The 17306-nt window shown below is 34.8% G+C and overlaps 1 protein-coding gene across 3 annotated transcripts in view; it reads left to right on the top strand.

The window, feature by feature from the left end:
- ZBTB20 (zinc finger and BTB domain containing 20) overlaps positions 1-17306 on the top strand; it is a gene marked incomplete at its 5' end in the record, with an annotated part of 843452 nt that overhangs the window by 472269 nt on the left and 353877 nt on the right. For all 3 annotated transcript variants that reach the window (XM_081300928.1, XM_081300926.1, XM_081300925.1), the window contains one exon: positions 6635-6682. The remainder of the gene's footprint in view (positions 1-6634; positions 6683-17306) is intronic.

Raw genomic sequence — 17306 nt, 5'->3', positions numbered from 1 at the left:
TATGGCATTTAAAATAAGATTCAGTTTATATACTTTGATTTAGTCTAGGCTGTGAAATAATGAACTGTAAGCTTTAGATACTAGTCCCAGCTCTATATCAAAATATATATATATATATATGCTCCTGAGAAAATTAATTCTGAGTCTCTTGATCTTCATATATAAAATGAGGAGGACAGGCAAGTTCTCTTCCAGTTTCAAGAATCCTTGAGATGCAAAATCACATGGAATGATCTTGATGACATATTGCCAGAATGCTTATTGAAGTTGTTGAATCTGATTACACTAAATGGATGGCCAAATTTAAAAAAAAAAAATGTTTTAAAGTTTTGACTGAAATGTGAATACTTAGTCCTAGACTATTAACAAAATGATGGCCCTTCTTTGTAAAAAGTAATATGGTTACCTTGTCAAGCATATTTAGTTGAATCTTCAGCTGAAATTTTTGAGAAATAGCAGTTGTGATACTTTCTCTAAAGGTCTTATTGTTCGGTTAACCGAAAGAAGACACTTTCTAATTCCGAATTTATTTTTTCTCATAAAACTCCTGTTTGACCAAGAAAATGGAAATCAGTACATTCTCGGTTGCCCTTCTATTAATTTAAATTTGCATAACCTAATCAAAACTCAACCTGCCTTGCCCCTCGACAAAAGCCATATTATCTTCCATTACTAAATGGCTACATTCTTCTCAGTATTTTTTAAAAGATGAATTATGTTGATATCCCATGATGTTTCCTTTATAATGTGTCCATGGAAATTAAAATGGACTTTTCTGTGCCCAGGATTGAAATGAAAAACATAGCCCAAAATGGCAGGTGGAAATGAACATAAAACTTTGCTGATGTTATCAGTATTATAATTTTTGTTAAGCATTTTTTTCTAACAAAATGGAACTGAAGTCAACTGACTCCTACTAAATAACTGGCTGAAATATCCTTTACATCATTATTTTACCTGCAGATTAAGAATAGAGTAGTACTGTGTAAGATTTCCTGTAAAATACTGGAATATGTTTTCTGAGACTTTTTTAGAGCACCTTTCCAACAGAGATGTTTCTTCCAGAACCACTCAACAGTTTCAAGAAATATTTATTGAGCACAAAAGGGGTCAGCTAGTATTGGATGCTAGATATACAAATGTGTGCTATTGCCATTGGCACTTAAAGCATGTTTAGCAAATGGATGGAGTAGGCATTCCTTTAACGTTTTCTACTGAAATAAGTAAAAAGAGAAAACTAAACCCTTGTTCTTTCCTTAGGTTAACTCCTGTGATATTCCCCAGTCACTATTTATAACATATGTTCAGAAAAGAAACAAGTTCTTATCTATCTCTGTAGCTAACTGATAAATAAAGAGAATTTGTGCTTCTTTCCTTCACTTTTGTTTTTGTTCTCAGCCTTAGGAGGGCACTTCTGTACAGGAAGATCCAGACCTAGAGGTAGAAATGACTTCTCCTCTACTTTCTGGCCTGACCTTTGAAAAGTCAGTTTGTAGCACAGGAAGCACTTCATCCTTGGATGACTGGGAATATCTATACTGGTCCTGATGGAAAAGTTAAATGCCCTCTATAGACAAAATATAAGAAATTATTGTACAAGTATTGTCCATTAGTTTAGGGTTCTTCTTTATTTTTTTCCATTTCTGTCTTATTATTCTATATTGGGTTGTTCTGATCAGCCAAATAATTATTTCCTTCAAAGTAGTATGTGATTTATTCAAAGATTTCTAAATATATTCCTTATGTATTCTTAAAGGAGATGTAAAATAAAATATACTTTTCTTTGCCCTGACAATAGCCCTGTGTATCTCTCAAACAATATTTGCAAATAGGTAAACTAGTTGGACCAAAGCATTGGCTATCAGAGACACGGATTCACAAATGCATTCAAATAATAAATAGGTGCATATGGAGAAGTCTGACAGTTTAGTGGAATTGCTTTCAAGTAATTTGACACATTTATACTTTCAAACATTTACCAGCCAGTAATCCTCATTAGAAATAGGATTGGAATATTGGGGTCACCAGCTCAAATCCATTTTTCTGAGACCTGAATAATAACCAAAAGTAAGAGCTAAAGGAAGTAAAAATAAACCTATCTCAAACATCAGAATTTTCAAAGTAAGCTCTTTCTCATTCCCCTTGGGTTTTTTCCTTTTTTGTCGCCCCCCCCAACCCTGTCCTTTTCTTTTTCTTTTTACTCTACCCCCCATTCCGTTCTTTTTAGTGTTCTGAATTCATTAGATAGCATAGTGTAAATCAATAGTAAACGCTAACCGCCTACTCTGTACTCAGTTACGCAACATCGCATAACCGGTACACAGAGACAAAAAGGGAAAAAGCACACACAGCCTTTACATTCACGAGCTCTTGCATAATTTCACTTTTCCACAGCCAAAAAGAAAAAAAAAAAGGAAATAACAGATGGGGAAACTTACAGTTTTTTTCCCTTTTCTCAGACTGTTTAGAAGGGAGTTAGTTAACATCTAGGGCCATTTCTAGTTGCCCTAGGCTGCAGCAAAACATCCCATAATTGTCAGTGCCTTAACTGGCTTTAAAACAAGACTTTTTGACCCTCTGTGATGTGATGAATTTTCCAGGTAATATAAGACTGAAATAATTTTGAGGTGTTTTCATTTATTTTATGAAAAATCAAAAATATGCTAAGCATGAAATTAATTTTAAAACAGAGGATAAGAAAGATTGTGTGTGTGTGTGTGTGTGTGTGTGTGTGTGTGAGAGAGAGAGAGAGAGAGAGAGAGAGAGAGAGAGAGAGAGCATGAGTTTTCACTTGAAATGTATCCTGATGTAATATTTATGTAAAAAGGCAGTTATATAAACTCGTCTTTCTCTTGCTTTTTTACTTTCTCTGTATAAAGCTCTATTTTTGTTTTTTTCTCATGACAAAGTACATTCAAACCCCAAAGCCTTAATGAAAGAGAAAACATTTAGATGCTACAACAGGGACACTTAATTCAAACTCCCTATAGAATTCCTCCCTTAAACGACAGTTCTATTTAAGAACCTGTGGTTTCTGGAATTCTCATTTAGAACTTTCTGTCACTCTATTCCCTGGAACACCTTTAGATTCTTCATACTGACTTTCTTTAAATCTTAAATGTATAATAAAAGTGATCTCTCTCTCTCTCTCTCTCTCTCTCTCTCTCTCTCTCTCTCTCTCTCTCTCCCTCTCTCTCTCTCTCTCTCAACTTTTCACCCCCTTCTCACAATCTCCACTTTTTTTTTCACTGAAGTAACTCCCTTCCCAGCTTAAATGGGAACACTGTGAGATTTGTATGTGATTTATCAGTCTTTCTTCCCTATTATAATATTTTGTTTCACTTAACTGAATAGTGTCCTCTGGGAACCAGGCATTTGTCTGATAAAGAAGGTTGGAGAAATTTTTGGTTTAGTTTTGTTTTTCCTTTCTATTATCTATTGACTGCTTATAAAATGGATATAAAATGATACAGAACCCAGTACTAGGCACTGGTAGAGATCTATTAGAAGGAATTTTGTGTAGTAGTGGTTTCGATTATTTTTAATGCAATCATAGAAAGTAGAAGGTGGGTGGAAAAGAGGATAAATATAATCATTCATGTATGAGTAGGAACTATTGAGGTACTTCCTCTCCTTGTATTTGGGATCATCTTCACTTTTTAAAATCGTACTTTACTTCTGGACATTAAAGCTGTGAGAAATTAATTTTTCTGAAGGTGTGAAGTGTTTTTCCATTATTGTTTTAAAGTTCTAGACTATCTCATAATTTTTAAAATCTTTTTCTGATGTGTTAGCTATAAAGCCAGAATAGTTTTATCTGGTATTATGAGTTTCATTGCCTCAATGTAGTGTGGTGGCTCTGGCTTCCAACAACTGACTATTCAAGATCATTGGGATTATCATGTCTCTGATTTATGATGATATAGAGACATATTTTGTCATCTTAATATGAATAATAACTAAACTAGTGTATGCTTTAAATTTTTTATTAATTTATTTCCTTTCAACCTTTTTTTAACAGAATACATAACTCAGAGATTTGTTTGTGGAAAAATAATGAAATGAATATTGGTCAGAATAGTCTAGTGTTTAACCAGGAAATTATATTCATACATGTATTTTTTGTAAATGTCCCTCTACATGTAATATAGCTTAGTTTGGATTTCAATATGTTATTTTTATGTTGTCACCTGATTATCAAAAAAAATTCAGCCTCATTTTTCATTTCTGTTGGCATAGTGGTGCTTTCTAATATTGCAACAAAACCTTGGACACTGGCTTATATTCTCAAGCAGAATCACTTCAGTTGTACCTGGCACATACATAGTACCTTAATAAATATGTTTGTGTTTTAGAAAAATGTAAAATTCATTCTCTGTTATGTAATTTTACCATGATTAATAATCTGTAAATAGGGTCTTATATTTTTGTGTGTAATTCTACATACAAAATTATTTCTACTTAGGAAATTATTCTAAGTACCCTAATTTTCAAATGGGTTGCCTAGATTTGAAACAAACAAACAAAACAAACCTAGATTTCTAAAGAACAAAGGGATCCACATTTTTGTGGATATCAAAAACAGTTGGAGGCATCTGAATATTAAAGATGAGGAGGAAATATCTGAAGTTATCCCCTGTTTCCCTTTGTAGAATATCTTCCATTTCCATCTTAATTGTTTTTCAGACTCTGATCCTGCAGACAAGGCAGGATTGACCTTTCAAAATCCAATGTATGGCAATAGCATCTACTCAGCCCTAATTTTTTTTTTTTGGGGGGGAGGCAGTTAACTCTATTTATTTATTCATTCATTCATTCATTCATTCATTCTAATCAATTATACATGACAGCAGAATGCCCTTCAATTCATTGTACACAAATTCAACCCTCATTCTGTTGTAACCACAATCCTGGGAACATATAGGTTACTTGTTCCTCCCAAAGCATTCAAAAGCTAGGGAGAGCTTTAAACACTAATTTTTCTTAAGTCCTTCAAAACTCTTCAAAACTCCTTTCCCTCCTCCTTGCTTTTGGCAGTGTGATAGATGTTTCCTAATGTTTCAACAAGAACCTCAGTTACTGACTTCCCTTCTCAAGCAGGATCATTTCAGTTGTGCCTGACACATAGTAGCAGCTTCATAAATATTTTCTGTTTTGATGAGCTGATGAGGGACCTGCTGTGGCTGTTCCCTCGGAGCTTATAGCAGGTAAGCAGTAAGCCCTGCGAGTAATAAAAGGGTAAGTGAAAATTGGATATGGAGGTCTTCAGATCCTAGAAGTGGACATGTTATACCATTTAATGATTAAGTCCTTATCTCATCTTTATCTTCATAAAAGTAGTGAGTTTCTGACGGCAATTTTCCATCTTTCATAAAGGTCCTTTTTAGCGGTCAGTGCTACATAGACTACTGGCTCATTTAAAATAATAATTTTTGGCAAGCTATCTTGGTTATCCTCATTAAATTTCATATGCAAATGTGTTAGATACTTAAGATTCTGGCTCTCAAATATATTCCTCTTGCACTCTGCCACAGGGTCCTTTGAATCTTGGCTCTTCTCATTTCCTCTGAACAATTATTTTTGGACTTCTTTTATTTACATAGGTCCTAGGATGATATCTATACAGAAATTTTATGTGGATTGATTCTTTTACATAGTATTTCATTACTTTTAGCTACAGAAATTCCTGATCTTTCTAAATCAGTTTTGTCATCTTGTTATTCATTTTCAAGGCTTCCATTGTGGTGGTAGTATAGGAAGATGGGGGCATCGCTTGGTAAAACCACCTGTGGCTCATAATTTTAAAGGCATTGAAAAGCAAAGCCTGGGGAATTATTAACAGGCTGCAGCTTGTTAGCCAAGCAATTTTTAAAATGCAGATTATATAATATTGGAGGACTTTGTTGCTCCACAGTAGAAGCTTTTTAAATGTTAATTTGGAGTTTGTTTTGTTGTTCTGTGACTTAGCATAAAAGGTTTTAGTTTTAAAAGGTTTCAGTTCACTCGTTCCATTTGTCTTACCAAACTCAGAATACAATACTATACATTTATTTATACTCATGAAGAAGGATAAGGCCAGTAACTCACAGCTCATGAAACCAGGGGTAAATAACCCATAGCTTGTTCTCCCACCATTGCCACAATATTTATATCCAGAACACAGTAGCAAACAACCAAAAACAAGGAAAAACCAGTTTGTTTTTATTTATAAAATGTTTAATCAAAAGTACAGTAAAGTTCAAATGGAGCTGCAAATCCTAGTGGTTCACAATGGTTTGATTTATTTTTTTAACAGACCATGGATAATTAACCATAAAACATAACTTTCTCAACACAAGTTACAGTGAATTGCAGAAATGGGCAGCAAGTCATTCATAACTGGTTGCAACTGGTTAGAGACCTTCAAGTTAAACATGCAGATGGTTACAAAAGCTACTTTTTTAGTACACAATTTTATTTTCACTCCCAAACAGAAACAACTTTTACTTTCTATAAAATATCCCTGGGTCAGTGTCCCAAATCAAGTAACAAATGGATTATTTTCTATGACTGCCATGTTGTTATGCATTTATTAAAATTTATTAAAATGTATTACTTTTATTTTTAAATTGTGGTTTTTTTCTTTTCATTTCAGAATCTTCTATCATCACTAACTGGATATTCCTCACAACACTGCTGGCTGGTAAGTAATGCTCATTATCTTTAGAAGGTAGTCCAAAATATTGAGGTGAAAAGAAAAATATATTTCTACCAACTTCAGAAAAAAAAATGAAACCTAATGTCTGTGGTGCATCTACTGCCTTAAGTACTAAATTTGAACAGAACACTTTGGGGCATTATTAACAGGTAGAATTTTTATATCCTGCTGAATTTTGAAATACGATTATTTAGAAAGATAAGAAACCTGATCCCCAAAACCATTGTCAAAGATACTGGCAAAAATTTTTGAATGACTTTGCTACACAGGGCTGGAAGTAGCCAAAGGACTTGTTTAAAGTCTCTCCAGAGAGATTTTTTTCAAAGGAGACTCCTATAGGCAGGAAGGGGGAGAGGGTGAATATGGGAACTGATCTTTATGTGGAACATTGAATGTTTTGGCATTAAGCAAACACACACAAACCCCTCCAAAGTGTGATTCTTTAAACTTTTCATTAATATTCTATAATATTCTGAAAATTTGAAATGCATTTGCTTCATTTGGCTCAATCTCAAAAGCAGATATGATTATTCTTACATATGCCCACAAACAGAAGGAAAGAATACCCTTAGGGACATGAATAAGAGCCCCCCACACACACCACCAATCTTTACTAATTAAGGAAGAGGACCAAGATCAGAGCTGCAGGTAAGCATCACTTACTTTTGTCTTTCTGTCTTTTAGTGAGAATTTGTAAAATTTCAAAAAGGTTGGCATTGTGACTTCCTAGAATTCTTGATATTTCAGTGGCTAGGAGGAAAGTGCTGGTCAAAACTGAGGGTATATTCGTAAATCATCCTCAAGTTAGATATAGCCTGAAGATCTAAGTTTGCTAGAGCCTGGCCTGCATTGAAATGCACTGGCAAATATTCTGGAAAGGGAGAAGGAGGGAAGGAGTGACTTGCCTGGCATCTGACTATGCTGTGCCTGGCTCCAACCAGGGCTATTTAGTCATTAACATCATATTCATCCAAACCTTTAAATGTTACACTCTTGACTTCATTTTATATGAATGTGCATAAAATGAGGAAAATAATCTCTTAGGGTAATAAAGATAGCTTTGTAATAAGGACTTTCCATATCCATTGCACATGATATATCCATAGTTGTCACTATGTTGCTGTTTATAATTCTGTTGCTCATCTATCTCTGACTCTCTGAGCATATCCATCTCGCCACTGAAGGCCACAAGGCTTCAGGATTTTAACTCCCTCTCTCTCCCCACTCCCATGCTTTACTTGTTACACTGCCCAGAAAGAAACTCCTATCAGTGGGAGTCTCAGAAACTCAAGGGACAGGCTTATTTTGGTAACTTTAATTTGTAACTCCCTTTGCATTCATCACAAAAAGATCTCATCACAAAAGGGCCTGAATTTCCCCCTCTTGCTGGTTTGCAAAGAAGCCATTTCCTCTCCTATTTCTTCCAAGGCACAGAAAGCTCCTTATGTTTCCATGATCAGATAAAATCTGTATCTATGTTTCTTTTCTTCTGGGTGTATTTCACTTCGCGGTATGAAGATTTAAGCTATCAGGGCAATGCTGTGTGTTTGCAGTTTCTCTGTTTTAGTAAACAAAAACTTCCTTGGGAAAGGAGAGCACATCTTTTCCACATCTTTTTCGTTTTCAAATGATACATGCTCATTAAAAATAATTTGGAAAAATACATAGGAATAAAATGAAGAAAAATTAAAGTAATGATTTCTATAATTTAAATTCAGTCATCAAAAATTATTTTATTTTTTACTCTCTTTTTCCCTGAGGATATGGATATATATATATATATATATATATAGATAGATAGATAGATAGATAGATATATAGATAGATATATAGATATGTGTATATATATATATATTAAACATGCCGTAATCATACTTTATATATAAATTTTGTATTCATTTCAAAATTTAACCTAAGAATTTTATAGTAATTACATAGACCTTATAGAAATTTTTACTTTTCCTGAAGAGGAATAGCTCATTTAACCTAAATATCCAATAAGGGTGTTATTATTGCTATTTACTTTTTATGTCCCCAAAATTAATCTAAATGAATGAGTCCATAAATAATGAATAAATAAATGAAAGCTCAAATCAGTAAATACACTTATGTTTATTTTATGAAAATTTTCAAATACATGAATGTAAACAGAGTACTGTAACTAACTCCTGTACAGTGACTGACTCAGGACCTATCAGTTTCCTGCTATACCACAAAGTTATTTTGAAGCAACTCCAGACATCATGGCATTTAATTCATTGCTACTTCAGGCTCATCAGGACATATTTACATGTTAATGTTCAAACATTCAGATAAATAGTTTTAATCATTGTATACAGCAGTATTTTTCCTTCTTATTTACATATTTTCTAGTGTGTAACAGTTGATTATAAAATCTCATTTGTGTGTTTCATAATATTCTTAGGCACATCTGTAAGCCAATAGGCAGTTTGGTTGACTAGAGAGACATTTCACAGACTTGGCTAGGTTTCTTGGGGGAAAGAACTGTCTTTCTTTTGGTACTTCTTTAACTTGACTCAAATTTAAGATGAGAATTATCATGCCAAACCTGTGTTGCCTTAATTATACTCGTTAGTAGACATATGCATGTATGTGTACAATTCTTTGTCTGAGATAAAAGGAAAATGTAGTCTTCTGACTATTGGGGAGTCTTCTGATTACTACAGTCTTCCTGCAGCCAACCCATTCTAAATATACCAAACATACTTAAATCAAATGTACTGCGTACTCAAAAATTTATAGTTTTTAAATTTATTGATAGAAATGAAAAGTATGTATTGGGTACATGGAACTTTTAGGAAGTCTGTAAAGTTGGGAATTATATAATAATAGTCTGAGTTGTATTCTTTAAAAAACACTATGTTTGAGGGGAAGGAGAAAGTGCATGGTAGAACAATGCCTGAATATATTGCGCTAGTGTGTTCTTATAATGTTTTAGAGGACCCTATATATAGCCAGCTTGCCATGGCTAACCCAGGTCTTTCACACAAAGAACTCCACAGATGAGGAATTCTCTGTTCAAATGAGGCTCTTTGTAGAAAACCTTTCTGCAGAGTTTGGTCTTGTCTCACTGTCTTTGAATTGTAGGTCAGTGACTATTCAGTAGCAATGTGTTGTCCAACAGGTATATTACACTCATCAGAAATTCAGGATGTGAGTAACTAAGTAACATACTGCCTTGGTATAAACTGAATTTATGTGTTACTCTGGTCTATTTAATCTTAGCAGCACATTTTCCATTGGCCTCGAAAGTTGAGTAGCTAGAATATTGATGTGTCTAACCCTTGGGGAAGTAAAAAAAGAGCTTCTCCAGCACACTAAATCTCTAGAAAAATATGATGGTTTACAGTATGGACACATACAAAATATTTTCAGCAAAAGCTGGTAGAGAAAAGCACAAGGAAAAAAAAAGAAAGTAATAACACAAGCAATAAACTATCCCAAGCAAACAGAGAGCATCTGTAAAATTTGGTAGACTGAATGATATAAACAATACAAACATTTTTTTTTCTTTTCAGTTTTTATTCCCCCTTACTCTTCTAATCATTTTTGTCTATCCTTTACCCTGATTCAGCATCACCATCATTAAAATATCAGCAAAAGGTCAGAAATGTATGAATGCTTGGCATTCAGGAAGGTATCACAAGGAAAGATAGGTAGGAGCTAATATTTTACTATTTTAAAGCTGCCAAGGTATTTTACTCCAAATGTCTATATGTAAAACAACTAAGCTTTTTATCTGTAAGATTAATATTATCAACAGAATGGCTAAAATAAAGGTATAATGCTCCTTTACTTCTTCATGCATTCATTTCTTATATGTGGTGTTGGATTGTGTGCCTTGTGTTATTAAACCTAGACTATTAACTGCCTTTTAAAGAAAAGTTTGCTGTTCTGTTTAAAATAAATGATTCTTTCTACCTGTGCATTACACACTATATCCAAGTGAAACATCAAAACCTTATCATGATAATAGCAATAATAATAATAATTGATAGTATTTTCTTCTAGGTGTGTGTGAAAAACACCCATTTCCTTGGAGTTGGCCTATTTGGGATCCAGTATTTTTCAATTGATATTACATTTGTGACTTTATGTATCCTCAAACTGTTAAAAAAAAACATTTCTTAGAATAAACTAGTAATCCACACCCACTACCTCCTCTTCCTCAGTAAGTTCAGAACAATAGTTGGATGATTCTATTTATTTAGAGCAGGGAATCCTTTGTAAGTACCCTCACCAAGTCAGAATTTTCATTTTAGATTTAAATAATCTGATATTCACAAAATTAAGAAATAATAATAATAATAAAAAAGCTTCTTCAGTCATCAGGTCTCTGTTCCATGGAGCTAGGATGTTTTCTGGTTAAATTGTATTGCACATGTAACACATCATCATGCTCTATTACTACTCGGATAAGAATCATGACATTTCCTCACTGAGGTAACTGCAGTGACTCCACTTCCCTTGCAGTGGTGAAGGAGGAATGAAAATCCCAATCAAGGCAGATATTCAAGGAAATGATTTTGTAGCCAGCTCATCCCTTACATGGTAGAATGCTGAGGAGAAATGTTCATATTTTCCTCTTTAACTAGAGTCTATAGTGTGTAGGATATAATTTGAAGATGGTGTTTTCTTTGGGCAGTACTAGATCCATTGAGGCCTGGGTCTGTGTTCTGTCTTCCACCATTAAAACATTTCTGAACATGCTGCTGATGTAGACCTTTTGGTCAAAAGTAATTTGCTTTCTTCATAGTTGATGGCCACCCTGTGAATCAACCTAATATACTTGTGGTATGGGGATCTGTAACCTCTGAATACTAAGTTCAAAGACTCTAGTAATTAATTATTTAAAGACACTTTAGCCCTTAACTATTTCTTTCTTTGTCCACAAACAAGTTGATTGGTTAATCATGCCTTTGTTTATTTTTATTGTTTTTGCTGTACACATTGCACATAAAACAGTTTCAAAAGAGGAAAGGCTGTTTATAAGAGGTAATTACAATGGCAAAATTGTACTTTCTTTAGCTGTTCTCATTTTCTCATGTTTGATTACATCAAGACCTGCGCTCTAGGAAGTGTATTTCAGATTTGCTAGGAAAATGATAGAGGAGAAAAATAAACTTAGTTTTATAAAGTAATGTCAAATGCAACTTGACACAATTACATATATCAACAATATCGTCAAATCCTATTCTTCCTCTCAAGCAAGACATTGATTTCTGTTCATCCTTTGGTAATAAGAAAGAAACAGAAGCAACTTTTGAGGCCCTTGGAGAACCAAGCTTTTACCAGAACATGAAGGGCCTAGTGCTTTGGGAGCCTAAATTATTTCTAAATGTTTTATCTAGCCTTTCCAAGAGTCAGAACCCACACACAATGTTCTCTGATCAAATAAAAACCCAATGCCTAAGTGGATCTTTAGATCATCTCCAGGTCATTGTTTCAACAAACTTTTATTGATTTATCTATTATTATTTTAGGAAACTTTGTGACAGATAAATCATTTCTTTTTATGTACTTGCTGTTTCATTTTTTTAAATTTAGTTTTTATTATTTTTCATTTAAGCAAGGGAAAATCTCCTGATGGATTGCTAAGAGCCCTGTGCATATTTGCATGTAGCCAAAGATTCTGTCCCTTGCAGGAAATCTGGTTGTCAACCAGTGATCTTGCCTTTGTCTTTTCTCATAGTTCTGCCTGTGGCGCCTGTCACTAGCAGTCAAATAAGGACAATTTTACCATTCTCTCCTGCTGCTCTAATTTTTTTTAGTGCCGGTACATGAATTTGTTATTCTTTATAATTCCCTTTGAAGTTGGAAATCCAAGGGGAATCTAAAACCGACCAGATGTTTCTGCTGCTGGAGAGGAAAAGAGTAAGGATTAAGTTTAACAAAAACTTGGTCTCTAGGAAAAAAAATATAATTTCGGCTGGAAATCATCTTTAAATGCATTCATTTGCTATTTATCTGTTGGTTAATTTACATTTGCTGGTACTTTGTAGGCAATATCACCTATCAGTTTACTCTGGAGGAAATTCATAAATTTTGTGAACAAATATGTTCCTGTTGTGGTTTGCTCAGAACTATTTCCCTTGAGTTTCAGCTATATGACTCTGCATACTCTGCTCACAAGCTTTGTAATGAGGTCTTTCTGATGTTATTGCTGATGTCGTCACTTATAGATCACTATCACGTCACATTAAATTCTATGAACTGTTTCAAGAGAGGGGGGTCAAGGTCACTGTCATTAGAGAGGGGAGGAAAGAAGACCTGCTAAATAAAATGATCAGCGTTTCTGGAGAATTTCTTTCTCCTTATTAAAGATATGTAGATCAAAACAAGAAAGAGGAGCTGGGGTTTTGGCTTAGCGTTACAGTGCTTGTCTAGCACGTGCGAGGCTCTGGGTTTGATCCTCAGCACCACATAAAAATAAATAAATAAATAGAATGAAGGCATTGTGTCCAACTACAACTTAAATATTAAAAAAAAAAAAAAAAAGAATGACAGTGATGAAGACCTTGAGGGAAAAAGGAAAGTCTTGTGGTCTTTCAAGGATTCAGATGATGTTGCAGTGTGAATAAACAAGTTTGGGGAATGAAAAATGATAGAGAAATGTATGTGTATTCAAACACAATAGAGAAAAGGAAATCTGTGAGACATTTTGGGATTCTCAAAAATAGATACCCAAAGCCTCAGGTCCCATTCATACACAAGGAAGGAATGATTAAATCAAAAAAACTGGAGAATGTTTCCTTGGTTTGTTTAATCCTTCACAGACGCCTTGGAGAGAGGAGAGGAATGTTTTATTTGCTCATTTCCTGCACAACATCTCTCACACTATCCTCTCCGTGACTCTGGATTCCCCAGACTTCTCTGGGTTTCCAGGAAGGCAGAGATGTCTAAATAACTGCTTTGTACCCCTTACCTTGCTTAGTGGATTAAACATTTGGAAACATTTCCCACGTCTCACAAGGGATGAATACTCACCACTCAGTGTTTCTATTACCCTGTCCTATCTTTTTTTTAAATAGAAAGTCTGAGTCCTCAGTAATTATATTAAGCTTCTTAAGCCACACATATCAATTGCATGTACCATTTTAAGCATTTTTTTCAGCCTTTCGAAAGAGAGTAGAGGAAAAGACAGAGAGAAATCACTTAGCAGCAGATTCACTTATTTTAAGCAGCTTTCTCCATTTTAAAATATAAAAAATTCAGGTCTTGGAACATTGGGTGATTTGAATGTTCTGTAAGGATTTGAAAAAAGATTTAAAAAAGAAAATCATACGTTCTACATTCAGGGACCTGAATTTTTCATTTAGTCCTTAAAAATGGGTTGAAATAAGGGAGTTTTCAACCTAAATGGTTTCTCTTCTTCCTTTTCATTTATTTATTTATTATTATTACTATTCATGTTTGTCAAAGCAGATGGTATGAAAAGCATTTATGTTGGTCTCACTGCTGACAGAGCTTAACCTAATAATCCAAGACTTGGAACTCAGTGTTTCAATAAAGGAAACACTGTTTGAGGTATTTTCCATTCAAACCAGCATCAAAAGTTTTTAATTAACACCATCAAAAATTAATGGGCTGAATGCAAGACAGGGTTCCAACATACCCCACTACCAGGAACAAGACAGCAAGTGGAATCCATTGTGTATGTTTGTGTTTTATAATGTATTTTTATTTACTTATTGAAGCAGAGTCCCAGCTGCACATTGCATGGCAGAGCCACTAGAGTGAAACCTGCGGAGGGCTGCTTCACTCCAGCAGTTTCATTTTGCTCACTGATTATTGTCCTGAGTTCTTTGTGATTGTAATTGGTTAGAAAGTTTGAAATTAGCAAGTCCTTGTCAGCCCTTGAAAGCTTTGAAATCACAAGGCTTGATACAGCTATCAAGCCTGCTGAAGCCTAATGGCTTGCAGGGCTGAGAGCCTCCAGAGCAGTGAGCTTCTCAGTTCAGGCTGTACCCCTTCACCATTCACCACCATTCGCAGGGCCTTGTCTTGGACGGGGCTTTGTCTGGGCCCTTTCTTTTCCAGCACTGAAGCTTATTGCAGGGTGAACAGATTTTGGACTGACTAATGCAGATGGGAGGCATTGGGAAATGAGAGCAAATGGGAGAAAGAGTGAAGTAGATGATCTAGGGAATAAGGAGGAAGGAGAAAGGGAAGAAAGGACCTAAAAGAAAAAGGAAGCAGGGTGTAGGATGGAAAGAGATTTGTAAATATTGACATTTGATTTCTGTCCTATTGAGTGTGATATCTCAGGATAGGAGATGGGACTCACTGATGAACTTAAATGGCCCCTGAGGCTCTTTATTATTATTATGACTTTTTTTTAGGTTTTCTTTATTTCCTTTTTAAAAAAGACTTTCCCACTCATTGTCATAGGGAAGCCACATATATTCATACAAGAAGGTGTAACCTACCCAATGCTGTCTTCATCACATTTTTAGGGATTAAGAATACAATCATTTCCTTTATACTTTATAGTAGAAGAATGAAGAGTTCATCAACTCTTCTTCTGTCACCATAAAAGTATCTATTGTTCAGCCTGATGCTCTGATCCCCCAAACCACCATTGTCTAGAAAACTTCTCTGCTGGCTTGGTAAGTTACAAAATAAAGCTGCCTTCCTGCAATAGCAACACAGGAGTTGCTTGAGCAGGGATTCCAAAGTAGAAATTGTCAGCAGTAATGAAATGTTTAGAGAAGCTTAAAAGTCTTAATAACGTTCTAGAAAATGGACTCCATGTTGATAGCTTTCAAGCTTAATACATTTAGGTGCAACCCTTAAATGGTTTCAGTTTTTCCTCTGCTTTAATAAAAACAAAACAAAAAATACAAACTAAAAAGCTCATTGCCATGAATTCAGAATTTCAGGAAATTTTTCAATAGGCCCAATCATGGCAGAATGATGCAAAAATGTATCACCATTTTTGGAAATGTTCCTTAAAGCTGTTCAAACATTTCTTCCTAGAAACACAGGAAGACTAATAAATATAGGACTTCTTGAGAATAACAATTGGTGAATGAGTGTCAGGATTTTCCTAAGAACTCCATTTCTTAGCTGAACAGTGTCAGAATTTACTTTCCTCAAGCCTGACTTCCTGCAGAAGTCAGAGACACATTTTGTAGAATATAATTCAGTCAAGAAGATGGCAGTCTCTTTTTCCTTAAACCAGCCTGTGATGGTGCTACATACATCCAATTGCACAGCATATTATACTCCTACTAGACCTTTATAGGCTATTCTGGCATAAGAATTTGATGCTCCTGGCATAGTCTCTCAGTTCCCCTCTAATTTCAGCAGCCCCTGAAGCAATTCTCTGTTATCTCAGTTTCCTAACTGATGTATGTTTCCATGTACTGTACCCCAGGTGTATGGCATCTTTTCAGTGCTATGAGAGCTCATAAGTCAATAGTGGGTAGAGAAGGAGGACCTAGAAAAGTGGAAGTTACTGTCCATTTGTTTCGGAAGGAAATCTCTGAGGCATTTGTTATAAGACTCAGAGATTTTAGGAGAATTAAGCCCTAGTTGCTACACTGGATGCTCATGGACACATCCTTATTATAGCTTTTCCTCTTTTCTGACTCAATCTCCCTACTCACTCCTGTCTTCTGAATTCACCTTTTGAATTACTACCTGCACTCAGCTCCTTGTCTGAAACTTCTTGGGAGGGAACACCAAAGGAGCCAAGTATTCAGGTTTGTTTGTTTATTTATATCAGTAAATTCATAGCACCTTCATCTTTACTATTTACTACTCCTAGTGAATTATTGCCCATTAGAAGCCTGGTTCCCAAGGATAGATAGCCCATTTGCTCACCTCAATAGTTATAACATTTGGAAAGAGAAACAGCATTTTACTCATCCATAGTCTCCTGAATCTAGCACTGTCCTGACACATAGTAAGTGCTCAATTGTTTGATGGAAGAGTGAATAGATGTATACATAGTCTGTAAACCAATGAATTTTTTTATAATAATAAGTAACATTGTTTTGTGTGTTTTAATCAATTGTGAAATGTGTTACAAGCATTTTTACTAGAAATAATTTCTGAAGTATGTGCATATGAGTTACTCTTTTAAAACTTAAAACAGCAGCTGGGATTGTGGTTCAGTGGTAGAGCAGGTTCCCTAGCACTCGGGAGGCACTGGGTTCGATCCTTAGCACCACATACAAAAATAAATAAAGTCATTTTAAAAAAAAAACTTAAAACAGCTAGGCACGGTGGCATACTCATATAATACCAGACTTTGGAGGCTGAGGAGGAGGATTGCAAGTTCAAATCCAGCCTCAGCAACTTAGCAAGGCATTGAGCAACTTAGTGAGATCCTGTCTCAACATATAAAAAGTGCTAGGGATGTGGCTCAGTGGTTAAGTGCCCCTGAGTTCAATCCCTGGTGCAAAAAAAAAAAAAAACCCAAAAAATACAAGATTATTTCTACAATAAAGCTACACTTATATATTTGCATTTTCTAATATGCCTTATGAGAGAAAATGGGTAAAACTTTAGTTCATACTCCAGAAATTACAAATGACCCTGGGTAAACCATGGGAATATGTTAAAATACATCAAGACAAGG

This window comes from Spermophilus citellus (genome assembly GCF_964194105.1).
Source record: "Spermophilus citellus genome assembly, chromosome: 7".
Classification (NCBI taxonomy): Eukaryota; Metazoa; Chordata; class Mammalia; order Rodentia; family Sciuridae; genus Spermophilus; species Spermophilus citellus.
The sequence above is the reverse complement of the archived record's forward strand: the minus strand, read 5'-3'. Positions and strand labels throughout refer to the sequence as shown.